The following is a 14131-nucleotide window of genomic DNA, read 5'->3' on the forward strand; positions in this document are numbered from 1 at the left end:
TCCTGCGACCCATGATTTGATGTTCCACCTAAGACCTCTCTTTGTGCTGCCTAGGGCTGTGATCACAGCTCAGCTAGCATCGCGCTGCCCCAGCGCCGCAGGGACGGCTGAGCAGAGGGATCACACAGTTCTGCTCCCCTTTCTAGAAGCATTCCTAGGGAAGAGTATTTAAAGAAACAGAAATCGCCTCCTGGACACCGGATAGTCACGCAGAATTTGCGAAACGCAGCTACCTCTGGTGCAAAGAAAAGGAGGGGGCAGCGGAAAGGCGAAAAGATGAAAGCCACAGCAATGTTGAAAGGGAACCAGAGGGATCTTGACAGGACCTAATTTCCCAGGAAAAAAAAACAGAAAAAGGTTTGAATGTAAACAGAAGCACAACATTTATAAGAAGCAGCACCACCACAAGCACTCAAAGCAATTAAGAGCTCGGCATCTCGCCACGCGTTTGCTGGGAGAACCGAAAAGCACGGAGCTTGCTCTGCCCTGACGCTCCGCTCCTGCAAAAGGGCTGAGGCTTCTGCTGGTTTTGCTCTACCATCAGTAAATACCTGGCAATGGGAGGAGGAGCTGGAGAGACTGTACGAACAGCTTCATAGAACCATAGAATGGGTTGGAAGGGACCTTAAAGCCCATCCAGTTCCATGGGCAGGGACACCTCCCACTGGATCAGGTTGCTTCATACAGGACTAATGCTCTTCCCTCCCCCAGCAAGCTCCCAGCTCAGATCCAGGAGCTGCTGGGAGCCGATATTGGTAATAAACTAGTTCCCTGCCCTCAGATCTTTCTACAGCACAAAACCGAAATGAGTGAAAGGGGACAGTGTTCCTGACCCACTGCTCCCCACTCCGGCACAGTTCCCAGTCCCAGCGACTGGTTTCTCCCCAGGACTGTGCTCTGGAGCGGTTGCACCCCTGTTTGGCATTAGGCACATAAAACTCTTTGTAGCAGAGTTTCAAATCTGTTTTATTTAAAGCTCTGGAACAGTCACATGGCAGCAAGGTAGCGAGCAAACACTGCAAGTCTGCTGCCCTGCCAAGGATTGCACTAATCTGGTATTTAATCTTCAAGCAGTTGCGCACCCATCCTTGGAGGGCTTTGCGCACGTGTGTGATGTGTTTCTTCCTCAGATGTGAGGGAAAAGCAGCCACACAGGAGGGGAGCATGATGAGCCAATGCTTGAGGAATTGGAGGATTTCAAAGAACAGCATAAACTGTAATTACTTTTGGCACCTCCGTCTCCCCCATAATGGAAGAGTAACCCTACGCTGTCTTTTATCCAGAGCCTTCCTTATCAGGATTGCTGCAATAGCGCTTCCATCCCCAGCCAGGGGGAAGATGTGCAGGTGGGCACCCGTGTGATCTTCCTCACGTGGCTTCACCTCCCAGATCCAGAGCCCACACCTCATCCTCAGGATGAGAGAAGGGGTGGCTCCACATCTCATTCCAGCTGGTGATCAGGGATGTCTCTACGAAGCTGCCATCAAGGCTGGAGGAAGGCAGGAGATTAAAAAAGCTGCCAAGGATCTCAGTGTGAGAAGAGCACTGGTTTGAGGCAGGGAACTCGGCAAGAGCTCCATGTTGCTGCCTAGATGCCAGACTTTGAGACACCTTCGCATCAGCACGAACAGCCTGCAGGGATGGTTCTCGATCACCCCTGGCCCCTCAGCAGCACTTTGCATACCTCAGGGGATGCACAACTTGTGACCTGCTGCTGCAAACTGTTAAAGCTGCTCTTGGACAGAGGATCTCACCTGCTCTCCTGCCCCTCAGGCTCTCTCCCCTCCCCTCATTTCAGTGTTCAAGCTGTTCTCCATCATCAGAAGGGAGCCCAGTGCCCCTGCTGTTCCTCCTCTGGCCTCTCAGATCTCAGCGCTGATACCACCACCAATAACACTGCACAGAGACAAACACCGAAAGAGATTTCCACAGCCACAAATATCTCTGGGAACAACTAGCAAAAGCAAGTGAAGAGGATCGTCACATAGTCCTGCTCCAGTTTGGATGTGACTAGCACAACTGACATTAAATGAGGGGCTCTCCCAAGTGTACAGCAGCTCCTGAGACCCGGGGGTTGCCAACCAGCTTGGATGAGTTCCCATACGGTAAAACCCTCAGCAACTGTCTTAGAATCATGGAATCACCAGGTTGGAAGAGACCCACCGGGTCATCGAGTCCAACCATTCCCATCAATCACTAACCCATGTCCCTCAGCACCTTGTCCACCCGTCCCTTAAACCCCTCCAGGGAAGGGGACTCAACCCCCTCCCTGGGCAGCCTCTGCCAGTGCCCAACGACCCTTTCTGTGAAAAAGTTTTTCCTAATGTTTCCTTAGGAAGAACTGAGAGAGCAGAAAGATGAGAGGCTGGTCTGAGATGTAGAGACAATCCCTCCCCTTTGCTCCACAGCACAAAGTCCTCCCACGTGCCTCCTTACCCCTGGGCAGCTCAGGACAGGGATGTGATGGCAGAACAGACCGTACTGCACCTCCTCGGCTCAGCATCAGGTATTTTGCACCGGCGGCACCATTTTTCTTAAACACAGGGATGCTACAAGGAGGCTGCGGGATGGCCCAATAACCCAGCCCATGTCCTGTGATCGTGCAAGTTCTCCAGGATCCACTGAGATGCTGCCTTCAAGGACAGCTCTGACCCCAAGAGAGCTGCACGTGCTTGCAGGGCATCCTCAGCCAGCCTTCTGCACTGCCTGGAGACACCCAACTCCCCGACATCCTTACAGCCAAGCCCCACGACTACGAGATTTTCATGTTAAACTAAACACGGACACGTCTGGCTACCAAATAGCAAGATCCCAGATGAAACGTGTATAAACAGATTAAGCACGCCTCGGTGCCTGCAAACCTCTGCTCACTTCCCTATGGAGGGCAACGTTTCATGCATATCAGGGAACTCGGCGAGCACACACTGTTTAGATAAACCTTGTTCCTTGTTAAACTGTAAATAACATCTGTTTTGCCAAGCCGAGCCCCTGCTCGCTGCTCAGTGTCCTGAAAGTCGCAATGTCAGTCATGGGAACAGCACACGAAGCGAGGATGTTTGGTGTGTTTTAAAAATAAAGAATTTAAGTTCATTTTCCCACTTCTCTCTTCATCTCCAGCCTCCCTCCTGCAACTTAAAACCTCTTGCAAGTCTCATTCCACGCTGATTGAGTCCATCCTCCCTCCCAGCTCCGCTGTCCTTGACAAGCTGGATGGGTTTCTGCACAAGCCTTGGAAACTGGGGGAGATAACAGAGCCCAGCAGAAAATAAACAGAGCGAAAGAGAGCGAGGGGGAGCAGTTTCTTGCAGGAAAACACATAGCTGGACTCACCAGTCCCTGGACACTGTTAGATAGGTGCTGGTCTACAGCATGTGTTGACCCGTTGCCTGCTGCCCTTTTGTGTGAGATACTGATGGGAAATAATTTGAAATACAGTCTCCTTCAGCCCCCACATCACAACACAGACACATTTCCTTGTGGTTTCTAGTACAGGGCTACGAGAATCAAGGAGACCCAAAGCTCAGCGATGAAAACGGACTCCGTGAAGCAGGGCTGTTCAAACCTTGCTTGGTCGCATTCAGCTCCGCTCCTCTCCTGCCTCGCAAGCTGATAAGCCGTATGCTTCCTCGGACGCGCTCGAGATAAGAGAGGATTATAATTCTGAGACCCAAAGAGACAAGAGATTTGGCCTCTGTTCACAGAGCATCAACCAAGCTGAGGTGGCCCCTTCTCACCATCACACCAAATTCTTATCTGGTTTCATCCTGGTGGGGATGGCAACGCTGCTATCATAGCACGATTAGTTGCACAATTAATCGTTAATACGAAGGGATTGAAAGGGATTAAGTTCTTAAATAGAACACACGCTGGTAATGGTAATTTATAAAAACACGCCTTCTCCCTCAGATACCGCGTCGTGTTCTCCTGGAATTGAAATGACTCAATCAGACCTTTTCTCTGCACCTCCTGCACGGAGGAAATACCGGTTCTCATCGCTGCGGAGCTGGAGCCAAGGTCTGAGAGGAATTCAAGAGAACAACAGGCACCACTGCACATCCCAGCCATCAACAAGAGTGATGGAAAGCTCCTCGCTGCTATCGCTCTTCCCAAAGGGCTTGAGAGTTATTGCTAAAGGAGGAGGAGGATGGTGGGAGGGAGGGATGTAAAGGTGGCACTGGGAGGCGTGGGCTGGGGTGTTGTGATGGCTCATTTAACAGAGAGAGCAGTTTGGGGACTGAAACACTCTTTGCATTTTTAATTGCCTTCTGGAGGAGACAAAACCCCACCCTTGGGTAGGAGCAAAAAGAACATTAAACCCTCTAGTCCTGCCTCCTCCTCAGACCCTCAGGCAGGAAATATTGCTTCTCTGCCCTCCTCCCCTCCAATTTACATTGCAAATGGTGTTTGCAAATTCCTACCTCAGATGGAATGCTGCCCAGATGCTGCCACACCATCTGCAGCCTCTCTGGGACCCTTAAAAACAGCTGAAATGGCTCTGAGGTGCCCGGTCAATGCAAGGACCACAGGGCTCAAACTACCACTCAGGTCCCATCTCCTTTCAGCTACAGGCACAGCAGCAGCTCTTGATGCTGACGATGATTTGTGATGGCCCCGACAGCCCATCCTCCTCCACCTCAGAGGAGTTTTCTGCCTTGAATCAAAAAAACAAACCAGTGGAAAAAACAACCCCCTGGGCTCCTCTGATCAGGGCAGTCTGGGTCATCACTTAGCGGTTTCTTGCCTCGACCACACAAGCTTTCAGTGACACTTGGCCCTGCAGAGGTTTCCTCTGCGCTGGGCAGCATTTCAGACTCTTATCTCTTCCTTTATAAAGAAAACATGCCAGCTGGATGACTAAGGTGGGTTCTTTCCCTGCTCTGTCTGAGGCTTCAGGTCTCCCAGACCCCCAAGGACCCGCAGTTCTGCTCAGCGCAGCCCTCCCAAGCCATGGGGACCAATTCCATCCCCCTTCAGGAGGTCCCTGCAGCCCACAGCACTGTGGGAAGAGCAGCTCCCAGTCTGTGCTGGACCTGCTCCTGGGATAAACAGAGGCTTTCAGTCTCCAGGGTTGCTAATTCACCTCCTCTGGCCAGTGCCATGCTCAGGAAACACAAAATCAATGCCTTTATTGTAGAGCCAGAGGGCGAGGGCTGCAAAGCTCGCCCCTAGATGTGGTCTTCTCCATGCAGGATGAGGAACATTGGCAGACCTGCAAAAGAGGTTCTCCTCGCAGCCACAGTCCGGGATGTGGCTGTTCCCCATCCTGGACAAATAACACCGGCCTTCAGCTCCCTAACTGCAAACACGAAAGGCAAACAGAGGTAGCCAGCCACAGGCTGACCTGTTGTGTCCCTTCCGAGAGCCTGATGGGCAGGGCTGGAAGTCAGACACCGCCACGATGGGCAAAATACAAAGGACAGATAAGAACAGGCTGGGATTTGTGAGATACGGCTTGGTCCCGACTGCCTGTGCTTCCTGTGTCCTGTCGCACAGTGATTACTGCGCAGTAATTAGTTAATAATTACAAGCTGGCCAGCCCTCAGGAGTATCCGTAGCAGAAGGAACGATACGTGCTTTGGGCTGAATGCAGATTTTCCTTACTGCTTCTGCCTTGCTCTTAAATCACTGCTCTGATTTGAGGCACGGAGAACAGATGCCAGAAAGGTTATTGTGCCTATGGTAACACAGGAATGACTCCTCGCCCTTCTGCCATCGCTGCTCATCCAGGGATAGCCAAGCACGTCACTAACACCAACTGCACCTCAGCCTGGCTGTGAATTTAGCTGCTATCCCCGCACAGAGACAGAAAATTTAGAAGAGCAGAAATGGGATGGGACTCAGCCAAGGTCAACCATCAACCAGAGGCACTGCAAGAATCCAGGAGGTCTGACCCCGGATCCTACCTGCAGACCACAACTGCAGCACCGTTTCCTTTGGTCTGTTGCTTAAATCTGCCCAGACCTACTGAATCCAGGCTGGATCTTCAATTTTCAAAGCCCATTCTCTACCGCGTCACTGGTGATGCTGGTACTGCCGAATCACAGAATGGTTTGGGTTGGAAGGGACCTCAAAGCCCATCCCAGTTCCACCCCCCTTGCCACAAGGCAGGGACACCTCCCACTGGATCAGGTTGCTCCAAGCCCCATCCAACCTGGCTTTGAACACCTCAAATGAGTGGCATCTTCTCCTTCTCTGTACTATCTGAATGAGAGCAGAGATGACACAAGTGTGCATTACAGAAGAGATCCTACTACGAAACTAGAGAGGATTTCTGACACTCACAGCCTTGGCTGGTGACCAAATTGCCATGTCTTTTGCTGCTGTGAGTCCACTGATTTCAGCAGAGCAATGCTGATTTACACCACTTGAGCATCTGGTGAAGTAAGGCAGAAAATGGAATTTAACCTACCAACGTGGGCAGGTGCAACAGCAAGAAGCTTTTTCAGGATAACAAGAGATCACTTCAGCTGCTGTTATGCTCCTCAAAACAGATTTTTGAAGTCCAAAACTAAAAAAAACCCAACACAAAGTGCCATTGAAGATCCCTGGAGGTTCCTGGCTGTATCTCTAGTGTCTATAGATCAGCAGCACTTGCTCCTGCACAGGCTCGGAGCAGCCTAAGAGGCTTTCCATCCAATAATTTGAGTCATGCCAGATAGTATAAACCCAAGCTCCAGGTGATATTCCATGCTGGACTACATAAAAACTCCAACACCGATGAATTTATATGCATGTGCATGTTCACAAGCACAGATACACAGCTCCTGTTTATAAACCTTGACAGATTTAGCAACTAAAAAAAGACACAGCTTCAAGATTGGGCAATGCTGGGGAGAAGTGTGTGCAAGGGAGAAGCGATAGCAGGGTTGGTTTGCAGCTATATCTAACCGGGATCATGAATCATAACCCCTGAGTGACCAGCATATTAACGCTCACCAAATAATTAAATAGACCAAGTAAAAATAAACCATTTAAATCAAAACAGAGAAACAGCAGAAATAAACGGAACCCTTGGAATGTGTTTCCTTCCCAAAAAAGGCACGCTTTGATTTTTACAGAGGTTCCAGTGTTTAGGGTCAGCTCCAACAGCCTCTCCTTTTGCATTCAGCAATGAAATTAGAAGTCCCCAAACCAACACCCACTCCCCATGAAACTGGGGTCAAATCCAGCCCCCTACCCCATTCCAAAGCTCCTGGGGTCACCAGAGCTGTTGTAGAGGAGGAAGCAAACAGGATGGAATATCATTGGGTTTAATGTCCTTTCACACGGGGGAGGGAAAGTGTGGAGCTCCTGCTACTCCTCACCTGGAGCCCTGTATTCAGTTCTGGAGTCCTCAGCACAGGAAGGACATGGAGCTGTTGGAGCAAGTCCAGAGGAGGCCACAGAGATGATCCAAGGGCTGGAGAACCTCCTGTACAAGAAGAGGCTGAGAGAGTTGGGCTCATTCAGCCTGGAGAAGAGAAGGCTCCAGGGAGACCTTAGAGCAGCTTCCAGTAATGAAAGGAGCTCCAGGAAAGCTGGGGAGGGGCTCTTGATAAGGGAGAGGATGAGGGGAAATGGTTTTCAGCTGCAAGAGGGGAGATTGAGATTGAGATATTGGGAAGAAATGTTTTGCTGTGAGGGTGGGGAGGCCCTGGCCCAGGTTGCCCAGAGCAGGGGTGGCTGCCCCATCCCTGGAGGGGTTCAAGGCCAGGTTGGATGGGGCTTGGAGCCCCTGATCCAGTGGGAGGTGTCCCTGCCCATGGCAGGGGTGGAACTGGATGGGCTTTGAGGTTTCTTCCAACCCAAACCGTTCTGTGATTCTATTCTATGAACCTCAGCCATCTCCGAAGGCTTGCTGGCACTGCTCTGTGGCTTAAAAGTAATTTCATGGCAGCTTCTTTCCCAGCCAGGCTGGCGAGACAAAGATAGGAACTAAGATTGTGAGCGGCTGAGCAAACAAGCAGCAGATGAGCAACATTGGCTGCAGGCAAAATGCTACCTGAAAAGAAACCTTGATTAGAAAGGTAAAGAGAGAGCAAAAGATGCTCCAGCTGATTACAGATGACTCGGCAAAGTTAATTGTTCACCAGATCGTAATCTCAGCTTTCACATCTACATTAATCAACAGGTTGCTTTCTGCTATCAGTTTTCCCTTTACAAACAGCAGAAGCAAGTTAATTTAGAGGAAAGCAAACCCAGCAGGTCAAACCTCTGCCTGGATGGAGTTTGCTGAAAGCAGCTGAAGCTCCTTTTGAAATAGAGACCTTTTACTGTTTTTCTAGCTGCAAAGATGCAAACTGAGACTGTATCATCAACCAGAGCTGACCTTTTAGGCTTCAGAACACTAAATACCCAGAGCAAAACTCCCTCCAGGCTGGGTCAGGGTCATATCTGAGCTCTGTAACTGGCCCCAGACCCGAGACCTCCTGACCTGCTGCCTGGAGAAGCTGCTTTAACTTTGTCTCCGTTTCCCTGAGCATGGAAGGAGAATTTGGGAGGCTCTCTTTGAGTGTAAACCCTCCTGGAAACTCTTTGCTATGATTTGGACATGACTCCAAACATGTGTCCTAGGTTTTCTGGAGATTCTCAGCCCTCCTGGCCCAAACCTCAGGTCTGTCGGGAAGCCAGTGGAATGTCTCAGGGTTTACAAGACTTGACTAAACATTCATTTCTCTCCAGAAGGCCAGACCGAGGGGATGGTCTCGATGGAAACTGCAACGTGGATGGTTTAATGCATACGCAACATAGATGGGTTTCTGCCTCACCAAGTGGCAGGGCGCAGCACGAAGGACACAGGGAATGGAAGGGTTGGCATGGATTTTGGAGATTTTGCTGCCACAGGCTCCCTGTAGCACCTCGAGGGAGATGTTTTGTCTCTCCACTTCTCATATGCAAAAGAAAGCTGCCTTCATCTATCCCTCCCACCTACGGTGCCAGCAGCAGAAGGCAAAATCTGTCTCCTCCTGCATGGGTTCCCTTGGCACAGCAGGGCTGCACCCCAGCAACAAACAAGGCAGCAACAGCGGCAATAAATGCATCCAAAAAGCAGCAGCTAAGGATGTGAAGCGGCTAGTTAGGAAAGCAGTACACACCAGGCACATGGGCTGCATTTCAGTCACCTGCGAGGTAGGAATATGTGACACTCTTTGTCACCCGCTCGCCAGCGCAGCCTGTCTGAAGGGTCCATTCAAGGGACCACAAAGGATGCTTGTTCAGTGAAAGGGCCCTTTGCAGCCCCCCGAGACAAGCATTTCAGTGCTTCCACGCCTATTCCTGCCAGCATCCCGAAGCTCTCTGGATCCCAGGGAGAAAACGTCTGAGAACAAAGCAAGGTCAAATGTTAACAGATGGGAAAACTCAGACATGGGGATACAGTGATGCTCCAAGGTGACATAGAGAATCCCTGGCAAGAAAGGGTCCTGTTCTTTAGCTGAAAATTTCGTCTTTTCCAAGCAGGATAAGAGTGGAGGAGCTCCCAGCCATTGCTAGGGAGGCTGTTCCACTATTCATTTATTACTTGCCCTCATTCCAACACAGCACCGATGCTTTCCTGCACTGATGTATAACCTGGGCTCCTGGAAATGAATCTGTGACATCTGCAAAACCTCCCATCAGAATTGCTCCTGCTTGGACAATGGGCACCAAAACCTGCACAGACATCTTCTGGCGTGACAAAGGGAGTCTAAAAATCTGCAGACTGAGAGACAGATGCCTCGTACACACACACATACATGAAGTTTCACCAATGAGGTACCACCTGGTGCACCGGGTTCTCACCATCTAGTCCTGCCTCTGCTCCTCCTTTGCATCAGTCTCTTGGACACACCGTGTGGAACAGGTTGCCCAGAGAAGTTGTGGCTGCCCCAGCCCTGGAGGTGTCCAAGGCCAGGTTGGATGGGGCTTGGAGCCCCTGATCCAGTGGGAGGTGTCCCTGCCCATGGCAGGGGGTGGAACTGGATGGGTTTATGGTCCCCTCCAGCCCAACTATTCCATGATTCTACAATTCTATGTCCCGTTGATGCATCTGTATCTTCCGCAGGGAGGAAAGGATGCTCTAGACTACAAATGCAGTATGAGACGCCGCACGCCACCACTGACGAATAGATAACAGACCAGTTATCTATTAGAATCATAGAATCACCAGGTTGGAAAAGACCCACCGGATCATCGAGTCCAACCATTCCTATCAAACACTAAACATTATTGGCCTGGTGTTCGCATCAAGGGAATCTTTTCAGGATCATGGGATCCAGCTTTCATGACCTCTCCACAGATGGCATGACCCACATGCTCTGTTGAATGCCTTGTGAGGCTGTAAAACCAGATTCTGCTCGCATTTACCAAGTTTGAGCCCCATGTTGCACATCTACATGCCACCCTGTTACCACTGAGGAGGAAACGAATCCTATTTCCTTGCAGGAAGAGGGTCCTGCCCGAAGGCACTTGCCCTTTCACAAATCACATCTGAAGGCACCAGCTTTCTGCCTGCTGCTCGTTCAAAGCACTTGCCCATCAGGTGCCTTCTCTACCCCCCAACACGCACACACGTGTTGCACCATCGATTTGGTTGATGCACAAAACCCTCAACACCTGCAGCCCCACACTTGACCCTGATGCTTTCTCCTTTTCAGAGCTATTGCCCCCCGGCCAGCGCGCTCGCTCCAGTTTGTTTTCATGAAGAGCTAGTTCGTAAATCCTGACTTTGTTGGTATGAGGGGTAGACCCATTCTCAACAAGAGTCTTGTCTGAAGGTCTCAGGAAGGGACTGTGTGTTCTGGAGGCAACTTCTCCACCCCCTGGGGACTCATCAGAGCAACAGGCATGTTGGAGAGATGCAGCTGATACCAACAGCCACAAAAAAAGCAGTGCAAGGAGAATGTTGAGCTGCCAGTCAGCCAGCAGCAGGGGAACACATCGGAGAGACCCTGGGTGTCAGCCCCCTGGGGAACTTCCACCCTGGAGACAGAAGGTCCTTCAGAGAAAGACCCAAACCAGGGGCTTCTAGCAAACAGCACATTGGGGGAGTGAGCACAGGGGTGACCAGGGCTCCCTAAACCAAGTATAGGGGTCACCTGGGCTCCCTAAACTGTGTTGGAGAAACAAGTGAAGGGGTCACCAGGGCTCCTTAAACCAAGTAAAGGGGTCACCTGGGCTCCCTAAACTGTGTTGGAGAAGTGAGTGAAGGGGTCACCTGAGCTCCCTAAACCACTTTGGAGAAGCAGGCAAAAGGGTCACCAGGGCTTCCTAAAACCACGTTGGAGAAGCAAGTGAAGGGGTGACCAAGGCTTCCTAAAACCATGTTGGAGAAGTGAGTGAAGGGCTGACCAGGGCTTCCTAAACCACATTGGAGAAGCAAGCGAAGGGGTGACCTGGGCTCCCTAATCCACATTGGAGAAGCAAGCGAAGGGGTCACCTGGGCTCCCTAAACTGTGTTGGAGAAGCAAGTGAAGGGGTCACCTGGGCTCCCTAAACCACGTTGGAGAAGCAAGTGAAGGGGTGACCTGGGCTACCTAATCCACGTTGGAGAAGCGAGTGAAGGGGTCACCTGGGCTCCCTAAACTGTGTTGGAGAAGCAAGTGAAGGGGTCACCAAGGCTCCCTAAACCCACATTGGAGAAGCAAGTAAAGGGGTGACCTGGGCTCCCTAAACCCTGCTTAGGGCCAAAACACGCGCAGGGATCTCCTCCAGCGGGGAGCAGAGAGGGCTAAACCACGGCTGATCCCCCCTGACCGGAGCTCCGGCTCCAGTTCTCCCCTCCCGAGCGCTTCCAAAGGGTCCCGGGGGCTGCGGGAGCTCCGCTTCCCCCCGGCACTCACCGGCCGCCCCGGGGTCGCTCGTTCTCCTTCCTCCTCCGGCTGCGAACGGCAGGGGCGGCGCTGCCCGAGCTGCCCGGGGCTGGAACCGGGCTGGGAGCGGTGCCGGACAGGACCTGGAGCGGTGCTGGGAGCGATGCTGGAGCTGGAAGGGGTCGGAGCGGCGGCGGGCTAGAAGCGGTCCCGGTACCGGGAGGGTCTGGAGCGGTCCCGGTGCCGGAGCCGGAGCAGAAGCGGAGCCGGGAGGGGCTGGAGAGGGAGCGGGGTCGGTGCCGGAGGGGTTGGAGCGGTCCTGGTCCCGGAGCCGAAGCGGTGCCGGTGCCGGAGGGTCTGGAACGGTCCCGGTCCCGGTGTCGGGAGGGGCTGGAGCGGTGCCGGGAGGGGCTGGAGAGGTCCCGTTCCCGGTGCCAGAGGGTCTGGAGCGGTCCCGGTCCCAGATCCGAAGCGGTGCCGGTGTCGGGAGGGTCTGGAGCAGTCCCTGTCCCGGATCCGAAGCGGTGTCGGGAGGATCCGAAGCGGTCCCGGTCCCGTTCCAGGTGCCAGAGGGGGTCTGGAGCAGTCCCGGTCCCGGAGCCGAAGCGGTGCCGGTGCTGGGAGGGTCTGGAGCAGTCCCGTTCCCGGTGCCAGAGGGGTCTGGAGCGGTCCCGGTCCCGGATCCGAAGCGGTGCCGGTGGGGCTGGAGCGGTGCCGGTACCGGGAAGATCTGGAGCGGTCCTAGTCCTGGATCCGGAGCGGTCCCGTTCCCGGTGCCGGGAGGATGCGGAGCGGCTCCGGGCCCGGATCCGAAGCGGTGCCGGGAGGGTCTGGAGCGGTCCCGTTCCTGGTGCTGGGGGGGTCTGGAGCAGTCCTGGTCCCGGATCCGAAGCGGTGCCGGTGCCGGGAGGGGCTGGAGAGGTCCCGTTCCCGGTGCCGGGAGGATGCGGAGCGGTCCCGGTCCTGGATCCGAAGCGGTGCTGGTGCTGGGAGGGTCTGGAGCGGCCCCGTTCCCGGTACCGGGAGGGTCTGGAGCGGTCCCGTTCCCGGATCCGAGGCGGTGCGGGTGCCGGAGGCTGCGGAGCTGCCGGTGCGGTCCCCGCTGGCTCCTCCCGCCGCAGCCGCTCCGATCCCGGGGCTGCGGGCAGGAGCAGGGGGAGTTCCCTCCTCTGGCTCTTCCTACTCGTCCTTGAGCCTCTCGGCTGAGCCGGGGCAGCCCGAGAAAGCGGGGGGAGGCAGGGGGACCCCGCAGGGTGGGGAGCTCCCCGCATCCCTCGGCAGCTCCATCCTCCGTCGCTTCGGTTCGGATCGGCGGCTTCACCCTCCGTTCCAGCGATTTGTCGTTTTATATTTAGCCAAACGTTCTCGGTTTGCCAAAAATAGATCAGCCAAGGAAATACATCAGGCTGACTGGAGGTGCCCACATTGTCTGCCTGAAACTAATTCATTTCTTATATTCGTAGAGTAGTTTGGGTTGGAAGGGACCTTAAAGATCATCTAGTTATCTAGTTCCAACCCAGCTACATTAATCCTCCCCTCCTTCTACAGAGCAACCTGTCTGTCACTTCAGTTTTTGGAATTAGTGGGTATTTTGCCTAAATCTGGAGGTTTAAGGTGGTGAGGGAAGGCAGAGGGATGCCAGCAGGGTACCTGGGCAGGGCAGGGACAAAAATCCACTTACGGAGTGTGGGAAGTGGGAAAGTGGACACAGCAGAGCTGGGGAGAAGGAGGAAAGAGGGGCATGAGCTCTCTAGGGGAAAATCCTATCCCGAAGAAGCATATTGGATCTTCTCCTTTCCAGACAGCTGAGAGTCCACAAGGAAGGCTGCTCAGAAGACACAAACGTGGGCTTCCTTGGCTCTGCTGCTGACAGAACTCCTTTTTCCCTTTTCCTTTTTGAGCGTGGGAGTCTTGGGGGACTTGTTAACTCTCATTTCCTATATTAGAACCATCAAGTTTGCTGTGAGACACTGAGGAACAGGAAAGTGGCTCACAGATGGCATTGCAGACTTGGGAAACCCAAGCCCCCATGGAGGAAAGGGATGTTCCACCAGGTTTTGTGGTGTTTGTTCACTTCAACCTGTCCCATGGCAACACCCAACCAAGACCTGAAGCCCTTCATAAAGCTTGCCTGCTCTTTGAGTGGGGTAAAACTTTCCACACGAGCAATTCAGTCAACTCGTGGAGTGAGCACGTGAGCCCAGACTCATCTGAACACGCAGGGCTGAACGAACGGGCTCTGAACTGGAACAGCCCCTCCAGAAGCAGACGTGGAGTTCAAGCTTGAGGCACATCACCCCAGTTGGGGCGCGATGACTTTGCAGCAGGTTCCAGTCCCCCATGACACAGGGCGAGTGGCTGGT

The 14131-nt window shown here is 53.1% G+C and overlaps 1 protein-coding gene across 2 annotated transcripts in view; it reads right to left on the minus strand.

Moving 5' to 3' along the window:
* Positions 1-14131, minus strand: part of CDK18 (cyclin dependent kinase 18) — a 40878-nt gene that overhangs the window by 22830 nt on the left and 3917 nt on the right. The window contains exon 1 of one of the 2 annotated variants that reach the window (XM_069876161.1): positions 552-623. The exons of the other annotated variant lie outside the window; for it this stretch is intronic. The gene's annotated coding sequence lies outside the window, so the exon portion shown is untranslated. Of the gene's footprint in view, positions 1-551; positions 624-14131 lie in introns of those variants that run through there. 2 annotated transcript variants of the gene reach the window in all.

This window comes from Phaenicophaeus curvirostris, chromosome 24 (genome assembly GCF_032191515.1).
Source record: "Phaenicophaeus curvirostris isolate KB17595 chromosome 24, BPBGC_Pcur_1.0, whole genome shotgun sequence".
Taxonomy (NCBI): Eukaryota; Metazoa; Chordata; class Aves; order Cuculiformes; family Cuculidae; genus Phaenicophaeus; species Phaenicophaeus curvirostris.